Raw genomic sequence first — 26503 nt, forward strand, 5'->3', positions numbered from 1 at the left:
TTGGTGACTCCATTTCCTTAATCTTGACAGTGGGAATAAGGATCTTTGTACCAGCAAGGATAAAAATGAAGCCGAAAAACATGAATATTAGCAGAAGTACTAATTTGCCCTGCTTTGGATGGGAAGGATTGTATCACTTTCATTTCACAAGAAACATTTTGAAATGTGGGGCATTGACATTTTCCCCCAACTTGATTTTAGCTTCTTTCTTCCAAGTCACCTCTTTCAAGCGATAATACATTGTAGTGATGCAAGAGAACATTTTAATAAAGTAAACGTTGGTTGTGGGTCCGTAATCATCTAATAATGGGGACTTGAAATATACACACTTTAACATGGACAAGAATATATAGGCTACAAAAATTTTTCATTATTTGCATTCTCCCTTTGATGCTTTCAAATTGTAAGAAATAAGAAAGGGAGAGGTGAATAACTTGATGAGGCTAAGGAAGTCATAGGGACGGGTGGCAGGTGAAGAAGCACTTTCTGATTCCTTCCATCACCTGGCAATTTGTGAAGGCCCACTGTGTGTGTGAATCTCTGGACTGGGTGCTGTGCAGGGACTTTGGAGTTGCCTGAGGTGTGCTAGCATCCAATCAGAGTGTGGGATGAAAAGCCAGGCACCCCGACCCTGATCCTATAATGGGTTTAGAAGAACCATGTAATAAATCAAGGATTCCTTGATTTGTAACCTGGGAAATGAGATCCTGGGGAAAAGTCTGACCAAAGAGCGAAAGCAGTTATTGTTCTGTACCAAGCAGTATTGTTCCGAGGGTGTTAAGCTAAGACTGGCCTTCTGCTAGGAGCTGCGACTCAGGGACTGCAATGGATATTTTTTTTGGTAGCAGATGTTTCTTGCAGCCATCTTTCCTAACTGTACTCAGATTTATTGGGTTTCTACACTTTAGGGTTTAGGTGGGATTAACTCTGTTGTCTCAAGGCAGTTCCAGCCTCTTCTCTGATCTGGCCACAATTGTCAGTGCCTTGTGTGAATGAGAAACCAAAGCCAGTCCAGGAGAAGGCAATTCCACACTCACACTCAGAATATTGGGATGGAAGCACCCTCCTCTCCAGTTACATGGAAACAGGGATGCGCATAAGTACCAGTGCTCGTTAGCTCTACTCCCACTCCAGGAGAAGTCCACCCAAGGACAAAGCAGCTGTGCATAGGAAAATGGAAAGAAAGATATTAAGCCCTTAAAAGCATCCTCCAATGGCTCAACCATTGGGCCGGGTGAAGCACTGCCTCCAGGCCATTTGGTTCTATTTACCTAGAAGTACCCATTAAGGCCTTTGGAGATGGGCTCCTGGTCATTTTTAGATTCCCCACGAGCAAGAATAGGCTAGGTCATTAGTCAAGGAAGCATGCAGCGTGGACTGTTCCCTGCAGGACAGTTTTCCTGCAAGTTTTCATCCAGTTTCCTTTGACCTCTTCAAACTTAGTCGCTATTGAATTATTTGAAATCAATGAATGGGAGATTTGAAGCTAATATTCAATTATCTCTAGGCCCACATTCTAACATGAGAGAGAAAAGCATGACCTGAAATAGCCAGATTATTTCTAGGCGTGGACCTCACAGGATGGTCACCTCATGCTCCACTTTTGGTCTGACGTTCCGTACCCTTGGATGTCGACACGGCCTTTTGTGGGAGAATTTCAGTTCCAACTGAAATTATAAATGAGTAAGCCAGATGTGAATTCAGGGAAAATCAGTCCTTTTGCATTTATTTGGTGTGGGCCGGAGACCCATTTCCTGCTTACATTACTTAAAACCCATATCCTGCTGCTCTGTAAAAACTGGCAGCTTGGTTGGCAATTAAAAAAAAATAATGTTTACACCCACAGGAAAACTCTAGCTTCAACTCTCAAGGAACTTATCACCTTAATTAGATTTAAAAATATAGAAATGGGAAGAAAATGGGATCATCATGTCCAAGTACACAAAAATAAATATGTTTTTTTTTTCTTGGAAGGAAATTGAAGGGGAAATAAACACTTGGTGTATAGGAATTGAGAGTCTAATAGAATATTTTTAAAATTGAAACAGAGGGAAGCAGGCAAATATGAGAATCGGTAACCAATTATACCACGGTATACGTCACTGCAATGAACCCAAGATGAATAGATCCTTACAGAATGTGAGAACTGAAAAGGGAGCTTGGAGATTGGTTTTCACTCCCCTCTTATTTGACATACAAGTACAGCGGGACCCAGAAAGGTGAACCTGTTTTCCCAGCAATCTCTGGCTAAAGACAGAACCAAGTCCACAATTCAAGTCTGCCCCCTCTCCTCACCCTTTTTCTGCCACAGAAGAATCAGCAAGATTCTGTCCTTTCCCTAGGACATGCCAATACACGAGTATGTATCAGAACCCCTTGGATTTAACCCTCACAGATGTTTTGTGGCATGTAGGCCTCCTTCTCTGGAAGATCTTCCCTGTGGCTGGCTATGATGGACACCAGCAGTGCCTGGGTGGTCATCTATCGGGCAAAGGGAAAGGCTCTTAGGTCCTGAGCATCCCTCAGAGCCTAGAGATGCATCCTCACTGGTCTTACTTGGGTCATATACCCAGCTATGGGTGCATTGCTTTGTCCAGGAGGTAGAACATTGTCATTAGCTAGGTGTGGATCGTGAGTCAGACCCCCAAGCCTAGAGTTAAGATTGATTCCACCTAAATCATATGGGCCAGAGTATGCAGAACTGATCCTCATTGAGGGGTCAGAAGGACAGGAAGTGTGGCTAGGTGGTACAGCACTTGCTGAGCATACATGAGGTATGGTCATAGCTAACCAAAAAGAGTGTTCTCTACGTCCCAGGTACGGCACTAAACACCTTTAATGCTGCATCCCATCCGTCCTGATGGCAGTCCTAGGAGATAGTTTATTTATAATTCTCCCTCTTTCCCTTTTGGCAATTGTAGAAGCTGAGACACAGAGAGGTTATTTACCTTGTTCAAGATAACACAGTTAGTAAGGGGCAGTGCTGGGGTTTAGATCAAGGCAGTTTGATGATAAAGTCTGTATTCAAACCGAAATATATACTACATGCCATAAAAAGCAGGTTTTAAAACTCTGAATTACTTTTTCTACTCTATTTTATTGCCAGTGGTTAATAAAACAATAACCACACTCCTTGTTTTATATTAGAGATGTATTCCCTAGAAAATCATGTGCAAATTTAATTCTTATAGATCAAATTTGATTTTAAACGTGTAAGGGGATTTGCTAGTAAAAGAAATCCTTTAACATGGCCTATTAAAAAGCTAGGATTATTTCTGCATTTTCCTGTTTTGTAAATGCTGGTGGATTTAACTTATATTTTCCAAGGGCTTTATAGAGTCAGGGAAGCCTTTTTAAAAAAAAATTTTTTTTCTTTTCTTGCAGAGGAATAGTTGTCTGTCAGAGTGTGGAATTTGAGAGTGGTAATGGCAAGAGGAAAAAAAATCAATTTTTAGCAGCATTCTAAAAGTGGTGCAAAAATTTATGAAGAATTGGAGAAGGAGGCAAAAGAAGCAAAATGAGCCCATGTCTAGTGATGAGCTTCTCCTGGTGGGGCAGGAGGCTTGTAACAATGCAACAATCCTGAGTCAAAACAAGAAATTAAAAAACCAGAAATGATATATGATGCTCTAACATTTGGGATTGCAAAAGAGATGTCCAGGTATCCAGCTTAGGATACAGATGGACGGCTAATTGTCCATGATGTGGAAGGAGGTTTAAGATGATACATTTGGAGACTATAGGAATAAGGCCCTAGAAAGCTCCATCCTATGCAGTTACAGGAATTCAAATGAATCATTTGGATCCTTAAGGAAGGCGTCAGCAATTTTTTTTTGGTACTGGGGATTTAACCCAGGGGCAGTTTCCCACTGAGCTACCTCCAGTCCTTTTTATTTATTTATTTTTTTTATTTTGAGACAATTTCTCATTAAGTTGCTTAGAGCCTTGCTAAATTGCTAAGGCTGGCCTCAAACTTGCAATCCTTTTGCCTCAGACTCCTAAGCCACTGGGATTATCGACATGCACCACTGCACCGGGCTAGGAAACTTTTTTATTTTTATTTTTATTTTTTTTAGGACTAGACTTTTTAAAAATGTTTGAAATTTTAGAAAACATTTTTGGCTTTGTGAACGATGTGATCCCTGCCATTCATAAGACCAAAGCAGGCATAGAAAATATTTAAACAAACAAGCAGTCATAGAAAATATTTAAACAAACAACCAACAGTATTTAAACAAATATTTGAACAAAACATTTGTTTAACTTTATTTGACTTTAAATAAAACTTCATAAATAAAACTTTATAAAAACAGAACAAGGGGGTGGGGTTTGGCTGACTGGCTATAGATGGTATAGCAACGTCTCTTTTAAGAGGTGGATCTAGTACCTGTGTATTCTACTTATGGCTGCTGGTCATCTCCATCTGTGCTCTCTAGTGGACGCCATGCTTCTAGCCACACTGGAGGGCAAGTCTTATATTTTCATTAGTACCCAGCTCCTCCTCCTCCAGGGGAACTCCAAGTGACTGTAGAATGTCATTTCCTCTGTGAAGCCTCCCCTCCACCCCACCCAACTCATGGAGGCATTGTTCTCCCCAGGTACTTCCCAGATTCCCCCTGGACCACAAACTCATTATATCACAGGGTCATTCTTCCCACTTCAGGTAGCTTTCCTGGCTTGTTTATAAACTCCCAAAGTATCCCTCTCTGCCTTTTGGCTAAAATCAATGTAGTGTTAAACTCCTGAAAAGTAAGCCTTACGCCATCTTCTCCTTTTAACCTCAAAACTCAGCACCCTGCTTTGCTCCATAAACTTAGATTGGTCAGGTGGTTAAATGTGGCCTTCCCCCTCCCCCACCGAAGGCCCAGCTTCTTTCTGGTTTTATTTTCTGAAAAGTCACCAGACACACAATTCTGGGTGTGTATCTATTCAAATAGTCCTCACTCACTTATCTGTTGAATAACAGAACAAGTTATTCCACTTCTCTAGGCTGGTGGTTTTTCTACCTGGAACATGAGTATTGACCAAGAGCCCAGGCGTGGCCTGAGAATTGATGCTTTTAATCCTGTTTGGACAACAGCTTCTCCACAAACGGCTTCCTCTTTCCAGTTCCCTCCCTGGAAGACATTAGATCCTCTGGCCTGTTTGCCAGTGAGCAGGCATCTTGTTTAACTGTGTAAGGTGAAAGCCCAGCTGAGCAGAGCAGCAGAGAGGGGCAAACGGAGGGGCTTGGGGCTCACCTTTGCCACAGCTTGGCTACCAAGTTGCTCAAGGGGACAAGAAGCAGGGCCCTGGGCCAGGCTGCACATGGGGATCCAGAGGTCCAGAGGAAGATGGAAGATAGGAATTAGGGCAGAATCATGCTTTGTGAGCTGTGAGGAAGGGTTAGTAGTGGATCCTGAGGGCCTCTAACCTTTGAGCAGGTTCCTATGGCCACTGTCCTGTCAGGTTAGAGGACACACCTTGCGCTTATAACAAACTTGATATGGGAGGTACCACCCATGATCTATTTCTACTTTTCTTTCTGAAAACCGCAGATTCGCCAAGGCAACCTCTTTCTATTGCTTTTTGTGATTATATGTATGTGGCTTATGTCCTTGAGTGATGGACAAAAGGTATCTTTGGTTTCGTTTGAGGATGCTATGTAGTATTTATTTCACAGCATATTATTATTGTTGTTCTCTGACAGTCTCATAAATGTATTTGTAGAATAGAGCAATTGAATTATCTCTGAATTTAGGAGTCCCCAAGCACTCATTGACACCCTCTCATTTGGGGCACATTGAGCTTAAAAACACTTTTTTTTTTTTTTTTTTTTTATAAAGTCTATGAATGTCCCCTTGGGTCGACAGGATGGAATGAATGTGCTGCGTGCAGAACGCTTAGAAACTTCTGCCAGAGAATTTTGTTGTTCTGGGCTTCTCTCTCATTTCCCGCTTAGTGTTAAACTTACATTAAAACAAACCTTTTGGAGCAAAGGCACTTAACCTCAGTTAAAATCACCTTTGCTGGTGTACCAATTATATTGATGTGCTCGTTGGTTCTACTGCTGGATTTTACTGGCTTAATAACAAGGAAATTCATATTGCAAGTTGCCCTGTGTACTTGGGAAATTACATAAAAATCATCATCAGGACACTTAATGTCTTTCTAATTTTAGTTTATTTCTTCATTTGTTCCCATGTTACATCCCAGCTTGTTACTGCATTTCCAAGGTTCATGGTGATCATTTGGTTCTGCCCCACAGAGATGTCCCATTAACCCCCACCCTCTCCTTTTGCTCCAAGACGCACAAATCCCTAAAGAGCCCTCCCCCTCAAAAAAAAAATGTGTAAGTGAAGGCTGGAAACTTTGTATTTTTATATCTAAAAATGTCATAGAAACTGGAAAATAAAAATCTGCTGTCCTTTTCTACTTGCCAAATGTCAATGTTTTTCTGCATCCGTCTAGGAGATTAAAAAAAAAAAAAGTGGATCCCATTTGGGCATCAGCTGACTAGTGATGTCAGTGCCACTGTGGGACTTCAGGCCCATTAGCACGCAGACTGCAGAGGAAGTATTAAAATTCCTTCAGCTTTACTAACACATTTCTCCCTACTGCCTGTCTCCTAGAGAGGGGACACTCAATATATTCTCACCTTAGAAAAATGAGAGATTTCTATTACACCACAGAACAGAGCAAGAGAAAGAATAAGGAGCCTTGAAGTTTAGCCTGAGCTGGGTTTAGATCTAGCCCTGCCTGCCAACTATCTCCACTTGAGCCAATTGCATAATTTTGTTTCAACTGCAAAGAGCAAACTCACACGTGGATATTGGGCCAGCAACCGTGCAGGGTGGTTTTGTGGATCCAACTTCATGAGGGTAATGCCTTTAACACCACGCTTGGCACACAGTCGGTGCTAAAAAGTGGCAGCCATTCTCTCAGATTCTTTGGTGGTGACACAGTTTTGTGCAGCCATTGCTGCCGGCAGAGCTTTTGGTTGTTATAACTACAGCCTTGATTTTACTTTTGGAGAAAAGGGAAGAGAGGAACCTCGGTTGGTTTTGAATTGTTTTTTTTTTTTTAATACCACCATATAGATGGACAGACCCAAATATGATGTCAAAGCATTAAACGTGAAGTTGTCCAGCATGCTTCCTAAAAGTAAATAACCACCTTCCTCAGCTACTGTAAACCGGGAGACAGATGGCTCATTTGCTGGGAGAGTCCGAGACATGTGTAATCAGAGAATGGGAAAGTATCCTGGTATCATGGAACCCAACTCCAGGGAGAAAACTGAACTAGGGTGTTAGAAAGGATGCTGCCCCCTTCCTGCATGAGTCATCTCAAGGTGAGGCCCTCAGGGTCTCCCAGGCAGTGCTGAGTCACCATGGAGGCAAAGCCTTCCCTCCCTCCTAGCACCTTCCTTTCTTGTCTGATTTGGCACTTTCCACGTCTCCTCATGCTTTATTGGGGACTTTTGTGACCTTTGGATCTGTCATCTCCCCTCTCCAACCAAATCTTACTCACTCTTTGGCCTCTTCAGCAGGACTGTTTTTGCCGCCAGCCATATGAGAAGAAAGCCATGAAGGACCTCCTTGGTACCATGACAGTTGATGGTCGGTCACAAAGTACTTTACCAGAGGCACCGTGTCTGTGTCAGCTTTCTGTTGCTGTGACGAAGACCTGAGATAATCAACAGGAGGGAGAGGTTGATTTTGGCTCATGGTTTCAGAAGTTTCATTTCATGGTTGGCTGGTTCCATTGGTTTGGGGCATGTGGTGAGACAGAACATCATGGCAGGAAGTATGTGGTAGAGCAAAGTTACTTACCGCAGGGCCACCAGGAAGCAAAGTGAGAGAAAGAGAGAGAGAGAGGGAGAGAGAGAGGAGCGGTCTGAGTTCCCAATATCCCCTTCAAGGGCACACCCCCTAATGAACTAACTTCCTTCCACTTATCCCCACCTCCTGAAGGCTCCACTGGTTACCATTAGTGTCACTGTGTAGACCGCAGCATCAACATTTGAGTCTTTGGAGGATATTTTATTTTATTTGTGTTTTTGGTACTGGGAATTGAACCAAGGAATGCTTTACAACTGAGCTACAGCCCTGCTCTTTTTATTTTTTATTTTGAGACAGGGTGTCAGCAAGTGTATGAGGCTCTGGCCTTGAACTTGTGTTCCTCCTGCCTCAACCTTCAGTTCTAGAAATAGCAAATATTACTGGCCTGAACCACCATGCTTAGCTGGAGGACATTTTAGATCCAAAGTATAGCAGGAGCCCAAGACTTCAGGTGATTCTGTCCGGTGGCTAGGAGGGCTATACTATTCATTCTCCATTTCTGAGATTCAGAGAGATAAGGAAACCTGCCTAAAGCCATACTGCTATATAACACCACTGCATCTTAATTTCAATCCCAGAATTCTTTCATCTAGACTTTGCTTCTCTAACGGTGACGTTCTTGCATATGGTCAAGGCTACCTACAAGTTTTTGGTTTCTTTACCCATATTTGCTCCTAAATCAAGTATTCTATCTTGTAAATGTGATCTGATACATACACTAGTCTAATGCAGTAGTTTTCTATAAACTACACACAGTAATATGAAATATAATTTTAGAGCATGTTGAAGTTGGCATAGAATAGTATCAAGTTGTATGAAGTTATTCCCTGTTCAATATTCATTTCATCTTTTATTACCAGTGAGAAAAATCTCAGATTTATGCCAGTATATCCTTAATTAATACTTTTCAAACTTTTCTTAATCTCTCTTTTTAACAGAAAAAAGATAGGCAACAATATGTAGGTAGGATTGAATTGGATTTATTTCAGAGATCTGCAAATGTTTTTTGAAATGGTTATACATGGTTAATATTTTCAACCTTTTAGGGCTATGTGGGAATAATTTTAACTATTCTGCTCTTTCAGCATGAGAACTTCAAAATTGAGCATGATTTTATTCCAAGAAAACTTTATTTGCAAAAACAGACCATTGACATGAAAACCCTGTTTATTTTTAACCTTTGCATTTATGATAAATGATACTAATTTTCCCTTTATGGTTGTAGTACCAAAATCTTCTTAATTTTATTTGAGCAAAAAAGAAAATCAATTGAAAAATGAAATCATAAGAGAATAGGAGGAGTATGTGAATATGTGAAAAATTGTGAAGGGATGGGGTGAAGTTTAGGAAACCCTGCTTTCATCATTAGCTGGTCAAGTGTTCTTGAGTCTTAACAAGGATGGAAACAGCCCGGAGCTGCAGTCTGGGCCCCCTCCAGAGTTCCTGTGGTACCTTGATTGCTGGTCATTTCCCCCCAGGGCTGTCTCTGTCCTGCTGCATTTCTCCCTACCCTTCCTCACCTCCCAAACTGTGCACAATTTGTTGGACAACTGGGTCTTGCTTTTCTTAGATCCTTGGAGTTTAGTCTTATCCTTATAAAACAAAGGATCCCTGGATGGGCGGGTCTTCACAGTGGGATTTAAAGCACCCTAGTGATCTGATAGAGGGCATATGAGAAGCAGGGAGCCCTCGAGTTGCTCTGTTTACTCATGGTAGCCTTGCAGCTTAACGCATAGGCTCAAGGGGCAGCCTGGGTTCAGATCCCAGCCTGCCACTTGGCTCTGTGTGTTCTTGCGCAGGTTTTGATTATCTGTGTGCTTCATCGTCTTTGTCTGTGACATGAAGATAATAATAGTACTTATTTCATGTGGCTATTGCAAGGAGTAGATGAGTTAATATGTGGCAGGGACTAAAAACAGTACTTAGCTAAGTATTAGCTCCTGTTACTATTCCTCCTACCATGCCACTGAGCCATCCTGGCCTCCAAAAAAATAGCTTATTTGATCATCACTGGTTCTTAGTAACTGCAGAGAACAGCTAATGCTCCTTCTGGCCCAGTGGTCCATTTACTCAAAATAAGAAGTATTCTTGAACTTGAAATTAGCCATTGGGGGCTCAGATCTACACCCACAAAGCAAAGTGATAGGTAGATGGGACCAGGGGCAAAGCTGCAGCTCTGAGCCAGATGATCCCATGCTGGGATTCATGGCCCTTTCTTGCTGACAGAATTGGCTCCAGTGTCTCAGCGTGGGCACAACCCAGCACAGTTGTCTCAGTCTGCCCGGATGCTGCTCTCTTGTCACACTCCCCCAGAGTGCTGTGCACCAGCCAGGAGGAGCGACTCGGTGTCAGGTGTTGCAGCCTCAGGGTGTGTGTGTTGCTCTCTCTGCCTGTGCTGCTCTTCCCCTGCTCTCCTTCAAGCACCATCGTCCTAAATAAGCACGCATACACACCTGCACTCAGATGCACGCACACACACAAAACACACTTTGCTAACAGCAAAGATTGTGGTGTGGGCCACTTGCCAAGGTCCAGTGTGACGGCACCTCTGTTGAGATGACTTTCAGAGTCTCACTGTTCTGAAGCCTAGGAGGTCGTGTGTGTGTGTGTGTGTGTGTGTGTGTGTGTGTGTGTACACGTGTGCAGGCACATGTTAGAAAGAGAACATACCTCACGAGGAGCTCTCTGCTGCTGGCTCTAAGTACCTTGAGGGCAGGAACAGAGTCTGATTCTTGCTTGGTTCCTCAATGCTTCCTACTAGAAAGATATTTCTGGAATGCATCAGAAGTAAGAGGTACTTGAGGACTGGAGATTCTGAGTCTGTAGCTTTTGGCTGATTTTTCCAAGAGTTAGAGATTTGAATCACATGAACTTAAATATTTAAGTTCAAGAAAACTTTAGGTCCCATTGATTTAATGAACCCATTTCCATTTTCTCTCTTTTCCTACTTTGCATCACATGAATAATAATAGCATGTTGCCCTCTTACGACATGACACCCCAGAGTTTGTTCCATGGTGGATATGACCAGATAAATCTTAGAAATATATTGTATTAGAGATTTGTTTTCTCTTAAAACTGTACACATGCACACACACATGCAAAAATGTTCCATCAAATCTATAATTTGTTTAAGATGCACTATTATTTTATGTACCCCTAAAACAGAAACAGCACCAATGAAGCTTAGATACATCAAAGATGGCAAGACACGTGGAGATTTCAGAGAGGGAGAAACCAGATACGAACCCTAGAAGAAAAAAGGAAGCATCTCACGTTCTAAGCTGGAAATATTCTGTTTTCATCTTGAGCTATTTTTCAATCTGCTTTAAATAGACATTGATAAAACCTCGGTGCCCAAAGACAATCCCCAGCACAGAGAGTTGGCTGAATATATATGCAAGTGCTTCTAAAATAACTGGCAGAAAGCCCTTTGTTTGGAAACAAATGTCTCTGTGAAAATAGCAACCCAAAATTCTCCCGCAGTCCCTACGTTCTGGGGTGATGAACATGGCCCTTTAAGTACCTTCTCCTGGTGACAGCAATTCTCTGGAGGGTGGCTACCTAAATTGCTCAATAAATCCATGCATAGAGTACAGTCTGGAATTTGCTCTTCCTGGAGTGGCATCGAGCTCTTAACCCCTGTCCCTTCTCCCTCTGCCATTGCAAAATATTAACTATCTCAGTTCAGTTCCTTCTTGTATCCTTCTCCCTTTACAGCTGGAAGACAGAGTTGAGCAATTATCTGATGAAGTAGATTAATGGAGACAGGCATCTCTTAATGCTGGGACTCAGCAAACAGCCTTTTTCCTCAAGAGAAGGGCTGTTTTTGTTTCAGATGCACACTTGGTTGCACCAACACTTGATTTGACCATTATTCACTAGCTCCACGATTAAAAAAAAATTTCCTGTTGTTTTATTTTCAGAATGATCTTAGAACAGAAATGTTGCATTGATGTAGAAAATGCAATTCCCCTTTTGTTCTTTTGGAGGAAGAACTTACACCATCACTTGGTGTGACTTGTCAATGCATATTTGGATTCAGCCACGTCGTGTAAATCTTTAAATAGAACTAAGGAATGTCACTGCTATTTCCAAATGGATCATTCAGGAGCCAGTCATGATATGGCCCTTCCAGAGGGAAAGATTCAAGTTGCTTCTAGTAAACTCTGTCGACTGGGGAGATTAAATGAGGGCAGGAGACAATCGAGTACAAAATGGAATGAGTGAAGGATTCCCACTTTGTCTCCTGGAAGTGTCTTGGACAAAGCCCTTGAGCAATTTTAAACAGAATGGAAACTTGGCTATGGTGCCCTTGGACTTTGAGCTCTCAGAAATCTGAAAATATGCAGGCTCCAGTGTCCTCTAAGGCATGGCTGAGTGAATTGTTTCAGAAAGGGGCCCATCAGGGCTTTATCCTGGTGTGGAGATGGCTTTCCCCACATTCCCCTGGATGATCATCCTTCCAGGTGTACAGAATGCAGAGGCCCATTTTGGTTTTACACAGAGTGTCTTCTGTGTAGCTCTGTGCTCCCTAATAACAGAACTACGTCCATCACATTGAAATGTGGTGCTTCTCTCCACCCAAATAACTGACTTTAAAAGGACAGACAATGGCAGGTGTTGGGGAAATGGAAGCAACTAGAATTCTCCTAAGTGGCTGGTAGAAGTGTAAATCATACCAAAATTTGGAAAACGATTTTGGCAGAAGAATTGCAGATGTTTCGGATACTGAGGTTGGAGAAGAATGTCTCCTGCGGGTTCTTATAAAAAGAATATGGAAGGCATCATTTAGGATGTCCTTGACATTTTTTTTTCATTGCTCTTTTTTGATGACATCTTTCCATGTAGTTAAATCTCATCTGTTTTCCAAGCTGGAATAAAAATGACATAGAAAAACAAGATGGTCTTTATGGCCTTAGGTCCCCAAAGAATTAATGATGGGCATGAAATTGAAGAGAGTACAATAAATGATGTCCTCTTCAAAACAAGAGATGACTGTTCTGTTCATTCCATTTCAATTTTTTTTTTCATTTAAAAGTTCTCTCCTTCATATATCGTCTTACTAGATATCATCTTGGTTTCTATTTGATTTTCGTTTTTAAGGTTAAAAAAATCAACCATGTATTTTAGAACCTTCTCTCTCATGAACATTTTTTTCCTCTTTATGAACTTACATATCTTAATGGCACAGACCTTAAGTGTACTGTTTGATTAGTTTTGATAAATACTTTCATCCTTTGAACCACCTCCAAAGTCAAAACACAGAAGAGTTCTGTGGCAGCTTCTGAGGTTTGGCATTCCATATCTGAGTCTGGGTGGTAGTTTTACATAAAGTCAAGTGATCCGAAGTCTGTTCCTATGGGTTAGTTTTGCTCAATAATCTTTACACACATGAGTTTCTTTGCTCTTTTGTGTCTGGCTTCTTTTATTCATCATCGTGTCTGTAGGATGTTTTTTGTTTCCTGCTGGTACGTGTATTGACAGTATGCTCTTTATATTGCTGCATAGTATTCGATTTTATAGATATGTGGTTCTTACACTAGTGGACATTTAAGTTGCTTTCAGTTTGGAGTTATTATGAATAAAGCTTCCATGAACATCTTTGTACTGGCTTTTGGGGGGGACACAGGCACTTTTTTTCTCTTGTGTCTACCTCCCAGAGTGGAATTACCTGGCCATAAATATACATTTAATTTTAATAAAGACAGTTTTCCAAGTTGTTTCATTTATTATTTTACACCTCGTTACAGTGTATAAGAATTCCACTTGCTCCATATTCATGCCAAATCTTGATATTTCAGCTTTTTTTGGTGGGGTAGTAGTGGGAATTGAACTCAACCACTGAGCCACATCCCCAGATCCATTTTGTATTTTATTTATCGACAGGGTCTCACTGAGTTGCTTAGCACCTCGATTTTGCTGAGGCTGACTTTAAACTTACAGTCCTCCTGCTTCAGCCTCCCAAGCCTCTGGGATTACAGGCATGCACCACTGCACACAGCAATATTTCAGCTTTTAAATTTTAGACATTTCACTGGGTATGAAGTGGCATCCTATTGTGGTTTTAGTTTGCATTTTCCTAATGACTAAAGATATTAGATTTCTTTTTAATTTATCAAAAACTCACTTTATTGTCAAGTTAGAAAATATAAAACAAAATTATGTGAAATTTGATCTTGTATATATAAAGATATGAAGTTTGAAAGATAGAGCTCAAAATGGTAAAAGCTATTGTTCTTTTTCTGAGCTTACCTAAATTTTTACTTTATTACTTAATTGTATTGCATATTGATTTTAACATAAAAAGCAAAGCTGTCTTCAAAGGGGGGTTAACTCAGACTAAAATGAGGTAAAACTTTGATTTTACTAAGCTTCCAACACTTGTAGTAACATTGATCATTGACAGTGCTTTAAATGGATATGGTGGAGAAAAGTGATCCCAATACTGCTTATTGCCTTTACTTCTCATTTGGTTTATCAGAGAGGATCAAATCCATTCTTATGTATTGGTTCCTGCAGATAGCATCTATATTATTTGTTTCCATTACTAAAATAAAATACCTAAGGCTGGGTGATTTATAAAGAAAAGAGATTTATTTAGCTCACAATTCAGGAAGTTTAAGAATGCAGGCTTTTTTTTTTTTTTTTTTTTTTTTTCTCTCTCTCTCTCTCCCAGTACTGGGGATTGAACTCAGGGCCTTGAGTATGTTAGGCAAGCACTGTACCACTAACTCACATTTCCAGCCCTGGGCTTGTTTTTTTATGATAACGCTATCATGAGAATCACCTCGGATCCCAGAAGAACTACAACAGTTCCTTCTGAGGGCAGCACTTCCAGTGACCTGGCCACCTCCCACTAAGTCCACCACCTCTCACATCATTACACGAAGAATCAAGCTGCTGCCTTGGGGATGCATCCAAACTACATCCAAACTCCAGAAATACCTTCATTGACTTCAACATGAAAGACTTTCACCAGGGGCAGCAAACTTCAGCCTGCGGGCCAAATCTGGCCTGCTGCCTGTTTTTAGCAATAGCAATAAAACTTTATTGGAATACAGCCGCATATGTTCATTTATGTGTTGTCTGCTGGTGCCTCTTTGCCATAGCAACACAAATCGAGTCGTGATAGAACTACATAGCCTGCAAAGCCTAAAATATTTACAGTCTGGCTCTTCACAGAAAAACTTCGCCAACCACTGCCACAATCTATTGACTCTCTTTAAATTTTCTATTTTAATTCAGACTCTGATTATGAGAGTTCAGTTCCGTGCCAAACATATGCACAATTCAGAGCTGCAGCCTTCTTTTCTATCCAACTCGTAAAATCTACTAGTGGTAACATGCCTTACGATTATATCTTGATCACTCATTGGGGACCTTCTGATTTTACTGTTGGACTGAACGTTGATAAATGAATCCTCTCCCAGTTCCACTGCTAAATCCAGTCACTGTAGGTGCAAGAAAAACCCAAGGAGTCCGTCCTGCATAGAATGCAGCTAACTGTAATGTCATGTCGTTCTTAAAACACAGACAGAGGAGAACTTAGACATCTGAGATGCATAACTCCTTTTTTGAAAAAGATAAAATGACTAGGGACTGTGAACAGATGAGCCTGATTTTTCTAGAAACTGGCTCTAAAGGCAGTTCTAGAAGAGGAAAGAGAAAAAAATACTGTGCGCAGTGGCGCTAGAGTTGGAAAGGATAAATAATTGCCAGATGACTTTTTTTTTTCTTTTTGGTCAAAATGGCTATATGCTATATAAAACCTCACCCATTTAGAGCCACACATTATATGTAATGAAATGCTTTTAAGAGTATTACATCCAGCTCATGACAAACTTATTACCTTTCACTGATGCCTTTCACAAACAAAAGACATGTAGAACAAATCCACTCAAGCCAACTGGCATGGCACACTGGCCTGCTCTAAATGCGGACTCCAAGACGGAGTGGCTGGTCCCTGCCTACATTTTGTCACCTGTAACATGGAGATACATACCCTTCTCGGCTTTAAGGGAAGTTATAAGAACAAAATTCAGGAGTTTCCAAAAAAAAAAAAAAATGTAAAAACACTTTGAAAAACCAAATTGCTTTAGAAACAGAAAACAGTTCTGAGCATTATTGGTCCAGAGACTTCAAGCTTGTACCCCCAGAAGACCATCCGGGCAGGGCCTTGCTGTCCTCCCAAGGCCCACAGCACCAGGACTTCCTCTCTGGGCCATGCAGATCCCTTCTGCAGTGAGAAACACATGCTGTGCTATTCTTGTCTCAGTAGAATTTCCCCGGCCTACTTAGCTTTCCAACTTTGCCCATCTAAAAGATAGAGCTTTTTTTTTTTTTTTTTTTTAAGAGTTATCTCCCGGGATCTAACTCTATGCAAACATCCAGACTCCTCACCCAGGTTTCTGTTCTAAGGGTGACTCAACATGTGAACTTCGCTGCTGCTTTGAGCTATTCCTGGTTTCTCTTACAGTTTCTAGGACGTACGGGGGAAAAATGAGAAATGAGAATCCACTGGGGCTTTGGTTCCATTAGTATACAGGAGAAGCGATCCATGCACTAGGCGTGAGCATATTCCCTTGGTCTAATGTAATGGCAGTCTGTTAGAAAAGCACTGCACTGTGAATCCCAAATGTGAGACCCAGGAGCTAGCCATACCCTGAGCTGGGTGTGACCATAAGACAGGTCACTTAACTTCTCTGGGTGCTATCCATCTGTTAAACAAGGGCATCGAGGCAATGATTGGTAAGAACCCTTCCAGACCTCGCACCATCTGAGACAATAGACTCATAACATCCTTTAATTAGAGTCAGTAAAATCTCTTCATTGAAAATCATATTTGCTTCCAGGACATAATTACAGTGAAACCTAATTCATACTGTGCTCTGCTCCTAATAAAGTAGACAGAGAGTTGCTAAGTGGTTTTCGAACATAATGATGTGCCAAGATTGACTTTTCTGGCTGCTTTTGTCTCACGTGTCACCTTTTTTTATGAGGGGATCTCTGCACATTTCTGGCATGGCGTGCTGTAAAGGAGTGTCACTGTTCTAAAGATGAAATACCTGACACGAAGGAGCTAATGATCTTAACCGAGAAAGTATGAAAACAAAACAAAAACTTGAAACAAAAGTGGTTGAGAGGAAGACCTCTGTGCTTGGTGTGGGGATTAAGTTATAATTACACACTTTTTATTTTCTAGGGTTCTTGCAAGAATATATAGGGTTTTTTTGTTTTGTTTTGTTTTTTTGCAATTCTGAGGACTGAACTCAGGGCCTTGTGCATAGGAGGCAAGAACTCTACCAACTGAGCTGTATCCCCAGCTTGTTCAGTTGTTTCTTTAAAAAATGCTTTGAACATGGAAGTTCCCGAGGGGGGCAGGTTGAATACTTAATACTTAATTCTTAATACTTCAGAGGAAATAAATTTGGCTCCTTTTGGAGACGGCATTTGGAGAAGGGAGCAAAGGAGAAAGGGGAGGGGCAAAGGAAGAGAACACTGAGAAGGTCAAGTCTGGAATCAGCTGCAGTACAGAAGTGGAGTCTGGAAGCCAGCCCTGGACAATGAGAAGTCCTCGGCGACTTTATTCCCAAGAGGCCCCTGTCCTGCCCTCCTGACTGCACCTCTGCCACACCTGGGGCTGTTGGTCTGACAGGTTATGGGATTCTTGGCTCAAGGCTCTGTCCACAGAGCAGGAGATCCAGGATGGCCAGTCCCCAGGTGTGACTTCCAGCGGCACAGGATAAGGAACAGAGTCCCACAGGATCAGAATCCCGTTTAAGTGTTCTCCTGTTTTATGGGCTGTCTAGAAAGTCCTGTTAGTCACCAGGGCTCATATTTTACCCATGGAAATGTTTGACTTGGTCACAACTTTTCTCAAACACCCCGTGTTCAACACACAGTGGGATCAGAATAGACATGAGCCTGAAGGTATTGATAATATCGCTGATTACCAATAAGTTTTCTAGGTGGGATCAGAAGCATGACCTCTTTATATAAGAGAGAAGGCAGATGTCGGCCTACGGGAGTGGTTCTTTGTCCTTGTTTGTATTTGATTTCTGGTCTATGGTACAAGTCAAATCTTCATAAATAGGGAGGTTTTGTTTTGTTTAGGTGCAGATGTTATTGGTGTTTCAAGAAGTAAAGAGTGAAAATTTTTTTTTGCAAACTGAGAGATTCTTTCATGATCTGGGTAACCACATCCTGGTAGTTTGGTCTCAGCAGTTATCATTAAAGGCAAAGAAGATCCTATTTAATGACTCAGGAATACAAGATTTATGGAAGTTTAATGACTTGGCCGCTGATGGCCGATAAGCACTTGTGCAATGAATGCAACCTGGCTAGCCGGACCCTGAGGGAAGTTCCTTTATCGCCACAGCATCTTACTTTCTAGAGATCATTTTCACCAGGAGTTGTGAAAACACTATGGTTTAGAAGCTTCTAGAAGTCAGGGACCATGACTCCCCACACACTTTTCATGCTTCCCTCCGAGAAAGTGTCACAAATGCTTTTTGAAAATGATGAGAAAATGGCACACTTATGTCCTTATTTGGATAAAGAATTAGCCCTAAGTCACAATTGTAGAATTAAAGAGGGTAGGAGGGAGGATAAATGTAAAACTTCTGCAGTCATTTTTTACATACTCTTTTTCTCCTGCAAAGGACCAGTTAGTTCACAATGCACACTTTTGAAAATGAGCCATTTTTAGCAATAGAAGCGAGGGGGGGGGGGAGAAGCCCTCTCATTCCCATTCCTATATAAAGTTCAATTTGAAAACTGCCTCTTAAAAAGTTGTAGCCTTACATCCAGTGGGCAATGCCTAAGGCTGATGCCCATCGAATTTTCCATGGGCTTCGATGAAGCAATTGGTTTAAAAAAAATGAAGGGAATTCTTAAAGTGTCCAAGATGAATTCTGATATCAGAACTAAATGGAATGTGGCCTTTCCCCCTCTGCACAGCGTGTGGCTGATAGAAACACGCACTTTCGGAGGAGTTTGCGTGTGGGCAGTCACCTAACATAACAGTTCTAATGGACTCAGAAAGACGCGCGACCAAATCGTGGCGACCTACTTTAGTTACCACGGCACCAGGCATAAATGTTCATTTGAAAGTACTTGAAAAATCAGATTGAACAAAAAGTACTTTTAAAGTCAAGGTCAGGATGCTGGCCAGAAAAATAGGCTCTAAAGGATAATTTAATCAGAACCTTTCTCCAGCAGGAATTAGGGTTGGTTTTGAGAAGTACCAGCAGTGTCGCCTTTACCATTATCTTCCTCATCTTGATGGGAACAGAGATGAGGCTTCTAAGTAATTGAGTGCAAATCTCTTTCATCTTAGGGAGCTTTAAGGAATTAAACCACAGACTAACAAACACCTTCAAAGGAAGTCAGTCCTCTCTCGCCCTCTTTCCCTCCCCGCTCCTCTGTTTTCTCTTTCTTTTTTTCTTCTGTATGTTGTTGGAAAAAAAAAAAAGTTTTCTTTCATGGCTCCTGGGAACAAAATCATAAATTATATTTCATGTGGAAATTTTCAATTTTCAGTTTATTGCATAACATCATAAAGGGTACCGACACATCTCTTCCAAAAGTGCATACGTTGTTGCTGTTAAATGGAGAGGGAAAAAAATAGAACATGCCAAGATATTTCTATCAGAGAGAATTCCCAGGATGCTGGGTGATCCTGCCCATCTTGGAGGCAAAAACAAAATCAGCAAAACTAAAGGCTGGTATGGTTCTGGGGGAGAGAAGGGGTGGGGGGGAACGAAGGGGTCACAAATTTCCTGACACTTTCAACAACCCGTATTTATTGTGTGTCTACTCTGTTGGAGGCTCTTTTAGCTCAGAGTCAACATTCAAAGACAGAGTTCCTTGAAGTTATGGAGTTCCTTTCCCGTTCAGGGTTAGAGAGAGGGGAGATGGGTGTAAGTTGTCAGCCATTTTATATGATATGGAAGTTGGTCCTCATGGCTTAAAACTGTGCTGCCATATGAGACATCAAGAAAGTATACAGCAGAGCATGGTGGGGTGGATGTGGGAGCTGTTTTATACCGGGTGATCATGGAAGGTTTGTCTGGGAAGGTGACATCTGGGCAGAGACCTACAGAAAGTGAGGGAGCAAGCCAGGCAGAGGTTTTAAGGAAAGAGTGTTCCAGGCAGAGGGATGGAAAGATGCAAAGAAGGATCTCTGTGCTCTGTGCTGGCGGCGAAGTGGTCAACAACTCTGGTTATGCTCTTGGCAGTTTGTTCTGTAGGAAGGGTAGACATTGAATAAGGAATCAAAGAATATGTAGTGGAAAGTCAAGCTATGATGAAATAGGGGAAGGGACTTGGGATTGGTTAATGGAGGAAGGATGAAGAGGAGAGAGAACTGACCATGCATAGGGAGTGGAGGGGAGGGTATCACAGATGACCCCAAGGCTGGATGGAGCCTGAAGTCTTCTAGGAACCCGAATGAAAGAAGATACCGAGGCTGAGATAGAGTGACCCCCAGCAGAAGTGAGCGGAATCCAGAGGCCAGTGCTCTCGGGCTCACTGGAAGGAGTTTGATTCTTGTTCTCAGTGTAATGTGGCACCATGGATCAGTGATAAACGTTGAACAACACGATCACAGTAGCAGCCTGAAAATGTCGATGGTTCAGTCCGCTGTGCAATCGATTGGGGAAAGGGCTGTGAATAAAAGTGGAGTGACTGGTTAAGAAGTCCAGGCAAGAGTGGATGGTGGCTTAGGCAAAGTGGGTAACAGTGAGGGTCAAAGGAAGTGAATGGATTTTGATGAATTAAATGGACATGGAACCAATGTGACATGATGCATAAAAGGCACATTGAGAGTGTTGGATGGATGGATGGGTAGATGGGTAAGTAAATGAGTGGATAGGTTGGTGGGTAGCCACTAGTTCTCTGTTCTTCAGCATGCTTTTGATGGCCAGTCTCAAAATTTAATGAGAACAGGGTGGTTTCTCAGGTGGTATTTAGTACTATTCCCCTCCCTCAGGCGGTCCTTAGTTTCCCATGACTCTGTACTCGTGATGTTAGTGGTGGAGTTCATCTGGTGAAGGTATATGGTATTTAGTAATGATCTTGCCAGAAAACCTTTCTTGTGGTTAAGCATGCAACTAGGAGGAGTGGGCGTGTGTGTGTGTGTGTGTGTGTGTGTGTGTGTGTATGAGGAGAGAGAGTGATTGAATGATGGATGGATTGATTCAGAGCCAGCAGAGGGAATGGTTGAGTTGCTTAGAGAGATGATTTTCAAATAGATGATGCACATCAGTCATCTGGAGATTTTGATAAAATGCACATCCTGATTCTGAAATTTTGACAAGCTTCTACATCATGCTGATGCTTTTGGTCTTCAAACCCCACTTTGAGTAGCAGTCATCAGCAAATGGCTAGATTGCAAATATTTTCAGCCCCGCAGGCCCTATGGTCTCTGTCACAACTGCTCAACTCTTTCATTATAACATTAAAGCCCTTATAGACCCTACCTGTGGGAATGGATGTGGCTGAATTCCAATAAAACTTTATTATAAAATTAGGCAGTGGGCCAGTCCACCAAGGCTGACCATGCCTTGGAGAGTGGGGATCAAGGACTAAAGAGAAAGCATTGAAGACAGAGTTAGTGGGAAAACTGGGAACAATGAAAGTAGGAAAATGAGAAAAGATGGAAGAAGGGGAGAGGGGACAAGAAGAAGGAATAAAGAAAAGCCAAGAAAAAAAGAGCAGAGCCCAGGACAAGAAGAAGAATCCTCTTAATTTAGAAAATTTTCCCACAAGCCCTGCAGATGAGTTGGGTCAGGAGTCTGCAGGGGGCTCAGTGTGTTCCTGCAAGGAACGGGCATGAGTGAAGGGAACGAGCACCTTGTAGCTCATGGACATGGAAGAGGAGCCTCTGAGGTGCTTCAGGTGATGTGATGGGGCAGCTGCTAAAGGGACCACGAGCTGCCAAACACAGCAGGAAATGTAGAGAACCAGCCTCCCTCAGCCCAGGTACCTGCCCACTCCCCTTCCTAGAGTGGAAGGAGTTTTAACATAGAAAATGATCTCTTCCTACAAAGCAGAAAAGAAGTGGGCAGCATCCCCTACCCCAGCCTAACTGGGCTCTTGACTCACTATTTCCTGGCAGAGGGCTTTTGCCATTCCTCAGTCTCTGTGAGGTCAGTACCCCAGATACCCCTGGCATCTCCACTCTGTGTCCCTGTGTCTGTGATCCTCAGATCACAGGAAGCAAGTAGAGAAGCCGCTTCTGCAGAGACATGGGCTGGTCTAGGCACCGTGCCAGCTGCTCTTGATGGGTGACTTCAGTTCATCCCTGGGCTGTCGTGTGAGGTCAGTGCCATCCAGCCTCTTGTAAGGATGAGGACCCGAAAGCACTGAGAAGGCAGGCCACAGCAGGTCAGTGGCAGGAATATTTCCCTGCAAGACCCAGATGTACAAGCGAGAAGCTCCAGGGTCTGCTTTACCTAGCCAGCCCTTCGAATTCTGGTTTTCTGGGGTATTTTAGGTGGCCAAAAGTTTGCATCTCAGCCCTAAGCTATTCACTGTTCTAGCATCGTTTCTTGGTGAGGCAAAGGCTTAACTGACTTCTGTAACCTAGCTGGGGACCCTTGTCTATGAGTTTTCTCCATGGGGAGACCTATTGAGAAATGTGGAAAATGGTAAGGAAAGGGTATTACATTTTTTTAGGTAAACCTGCTTTCTTTAGGATAGAGGTCAAAAAACAGGGCTGTGGATTCAAGTTCAGACTCTGGGAACTGGAGTTTCCTCAAATACAAAATGGGACTAAGCCGACCTCTGTAGTGTGTTATGAGAGGATTTGCTTGTACGCCACGTGTTTAATCCAGAACCTTCCATGCACAGGATATAAACGGAACAAAGAGCAACTACGATACCCTGAGTCTTAAGAAGGGGTTTTGGAGATTATTTTCAGGGTAAGAAGATGTTCTTGGTATTTTCTAACAAACTAAAATGTGGTTATTTCTCCTTGAGGGAGTAAAAATGAACAGTAGGCAATTATCCGTGCCTCTGCAGATCTTAAGAAAAACAAACAAACAACTTGCTCTGTAAACCTTAAAAGAGAAGCCTTTCCTCCAATTTCTTGCAGCTTGTTCCTTTCCTCTGCCTCCTCTGCTGAAAGCCTAATGAGCACTGTTTTTGCTGTAGCAATGAAGCCCTTCACAAAGCCAGGCCGGAGGCTGGTAAGGAGGTGCTCCACAGTCAAAGCCAGAGCCTTAGCAAAGAGCTCGCCAAACACCGATGTTTGACTAATTGGTAATGTCTGGGGAGCTGGCACCGGGAGAAAAGAAAGCAGAAAGGCTGGTGGATGTTGATGAAGGAAGACCGACTTAAAGCCAAGCATGGAGATTCTGGAGAAAGGGGCCTCGCCAACATGCAATTCAAGGAAGTTTGTCAAACTGTCTTGAAGTGGGCAGTTAAGTCCCCGAAGGACAGTGTGCCCAGAATCTGCTTCAGCTGTGTTGGACAGCAGGAGACTGAGGCAGGAATGTGAGCCAGGTGTCAGGGGTGACGTCTCAAAACCAAACAGCTCCATGCAAAATTGGTCTGAGCCCCTGTTGCAGCCTGTCAGTGGCACCCACCAGGATGGCAAGTTGGGAAATCCCGGCACCAGCTGTGTGCTCTGTCAGAGACCCTCCTCCTCTAGTTGTTTTAGTTAACTCATCTACCTAATCGCTTCCCTCTTGCATGTTTGGTTTCCTATGGAGGGGAATGTCAGCAGGTGAGGGCTGTGTCTGTGATCCTCAGATCACAAGAAGCAAAGTAGAGAAGCAGCTTCTGCAGAGACATGGGCTGGTCTAGGCACCGTGCCAGCCCATAGGAGCCAATCAGATGTGACCATCAAAGTGGTCTCCTTCCTCTTCCTCCTCCAGATGGGGTCTGGATGCAAGTACCCTCTTCCTCTCCAGGCTTTCTCGTTTCTTGCAGCAGAGAGATTGGAAGTGGGCAACCTTGAGGAAGAGGAAGCTTCTTGTCCAACATTTGCACATCTGCAGTGGAGGTCTCTATACAGACTAACCCAATATGGCCACTTCCAGAAGTGGCCAGCAACTTCTAATGGGCAAAAGTTCTTCTGAAAACAGAAAGACCCACCTCCCTACGAACCTTCCTATGACTCTGATCTAATCTTTTCAAGTGAAAAGTGTTTGTCCTTCACATCCTTTGGCCACACCATTCTCTCATATTTTCTCTTGGTCAGAATGGACTTTGTGAAGAAAAAAAAAAAAATCACAGCTCTCTCCTGTTCAAAACTGGTCAGCAAATAATGAAATGAGAAATAATTAGAATATGATTCACAAAGGGTTGGAGGGTGAGCGGATGCAACAGTTTTGAAAAACAATTTAATGCCATTTGATAAAGTGAGAGAGGCATATACCTAGTAACTGGAAAAAAAATATATATCATACATACATATATCCTAGGTACATGTATGTGTTTTGTGTGTGTATGCCCTAGAAAAATGTGTACAAAAATGTCCCTAGCAACACTATTCAAAGCGGAAAACTGCTAGAGAAAGCGCAAACTTTAACAGCAGTCAGATGCATACTGTACAACAATGGGATACAACACAGACTTGTGTAGTAGAGAACATAGATGAATCTAAGGGTTCATCCTAATGTACAGCTAGCTCACAGAAAAATGAATATCTTCACTTACATACATTTCAAAATATGCAAAACAACCTTTATGAGTAAAAAAAAAAGCCATAAAATTTTTAAAAATTAAAAAGAAAAACTGAGAAAATGGTAAACCCAAAATTTAGGGGTTGTTCCTAGAGGATAAGGAAACAGGAAGGGAATGGGGAGAGCATCCAGAATGGCAAAGGAAAACGTGTTATACCATGTTTTTAAAGTATGTGAGGGAGTTTGGGGGTTGATGGAACTATTCTGTATTTGGTCATGGTGGTGTTTCCATGTATCTGTTAGAATTCATATGTCTAATGCCAAAATGGCAGGTTTGATATTAAATTATAGCTCAAGTGAAAAAAAACACCTTTTTTTTCTTGTTAAAGTGTGTGGATGGCACATACGTGTGCCTATTACATTTATGTATTATGTTTATCAACTCAGTTTACTCAAAGTGATTTTTAAAACCCCTCCGTGGTTCGCCATTTTCCTCAGGTTAGAATCAAGCTCTCAGTGGCCAAGGGTACCTTTCATGTCCTGGCCCCTGCCTTAGCCACGTACTCACTCAGAGCTGCCTCTCCATCTGCTGTCACAGGGCTGTCCTTCCTGCATGGTAGGTGTCTATGGACCTGTGTCCCACTGGGTTGAAAGTTGCCCGGGCATTATCCACCCCATATAATCTAGCACACAGCCTGATGCATAAGAGGCGTTTAGCAAAGTTTGGTGCAGTTTGGTTGAGACAGGCATCCCCTTAGATTCTGTAGGAGGAAAGAAATGCGTGGGAGTTAGAAACATACATGCTGATAAGTACTTCACACTTGCCAACTTTGCAGTTTACATGGTTTATTAGATTCCAATGGTAATAAATTACCCAAATTTAGGTTAAACCAACACAAGTTTATCATCCTGTAGATCCTGTAGTTGAATTCAGTGGGACTCACTGGGTTACAGTAAGAAGCTGGCAGGGTTGCATTCCCTTCTGGAGGCTTTAGGGGAGAATCCATTTCCGCGTCTATTCTGTCTCCTGGAGGCTGCTCACATTCCCTGACTTGTGGCCCACTTCTGTCTTCAAAGCCAGTAATGGCTCTTGCCTCCCTCTTCCACATTTAAAGGACTCTTGTGACTACATTGGGCCCACCTGGATTATGCAGGATAATCTTATTTTAGGAGCAGCTGATTAGCAACCTTATTCCCTCTGCAACCTTAATTCTCCCTTGTCACGTAACCTAACACGTTCCAGAGATTAGGATTGTGGACATCTTTGAGTTGGGGTAAAGGATGTTAATCTGCGTACTGCCTCTGGTAAAGAACAAATAAAATCAACCTCTGAAATCTAAGAGATTGAGAATGCAGAGCCAATCAACGCTCCTTCCTGGGTTCCAGGACCACTTTTGACTTAAGTCTTAGTTCGTACACCCCAGAAGCTGATTCTAAGATGAGGATTTGAGCGTCTATAGTTTTAATTTCTTTTATGTTTCACATAATCCCTGAAAACACTGGTGTGTGAGTGGAAGGTGGCAGGAGAGCAAGAACAGGTAATAAAGAGTGTGTTTCCAAGGCAGTCACTGTGTACAGGTGGAGCTTAACCTGGAGAAGGTGAGCGGTGGTGGAAAACCGAATCTCACAATTACCCTCCACAAGCATCAGGTATAGTTCAAGAGCTTTTGTCCGGAGAACTTAATTCCCAGGACCTGTGGACCTCTTCAGGATCCAAGGTCAAAGAAAACTCTCAGGCAAAGACACATGAGCATTGGCAGTTAGAAGTTAGGTCAGAACGGACTGAAAAAGTCAAGAGGAAGGGAAGTGGGGAGATGGATGGATGGATGGATGGATGGATGGATGGATGGATGGATGGATGGATGGATAGATGGATGGGCAGGCTATATGGCACCAACAACATCTGTTACAATTTGTATTAGACTTAGGAAATCTAAATGTTATAACTGAATGGCACCCTTTAATGAGAGTTCTAGAACTTTCTAGCAGTTTTCAAAAGGATTCTACAGAGACCTTTGAAGGCTCCTTGCAGGCAAAATACCTACCCCAT

At 42.3% G+C, this 26503-nt stretch overlaps 1 protein-coding gene across 1 annotated transcript in view; it reads left to right on the forward strand.

The window, feature by feature from the left end:
* The window catches only part of Rarb (retinoic acid receptor beta), a 163954-nt gene that overhangs the window by 71435 nt on the left and 66016 nt on the right, over positions 1 to 26503 (forward strand). The gene's annotated exons all lie outside the window — the stretch shown is intronic.

The sequence above is a fragment of the Urocitellus parryii genome, chromosome 3 (genome assembly GCF_045843805.1).
Source record: "Urocitellus parryii isolate mUroPar1 chromosome 3, mUroPar1.hap1, whole genome shotgun sequence".
Taxonomy (NCBI): domain Eukaryota; kingdom Metazoa; phylum Chordata; class Mammalia; order Rodentia; family Sciuridae; genus Urocitellus; species Urocitellus parryii.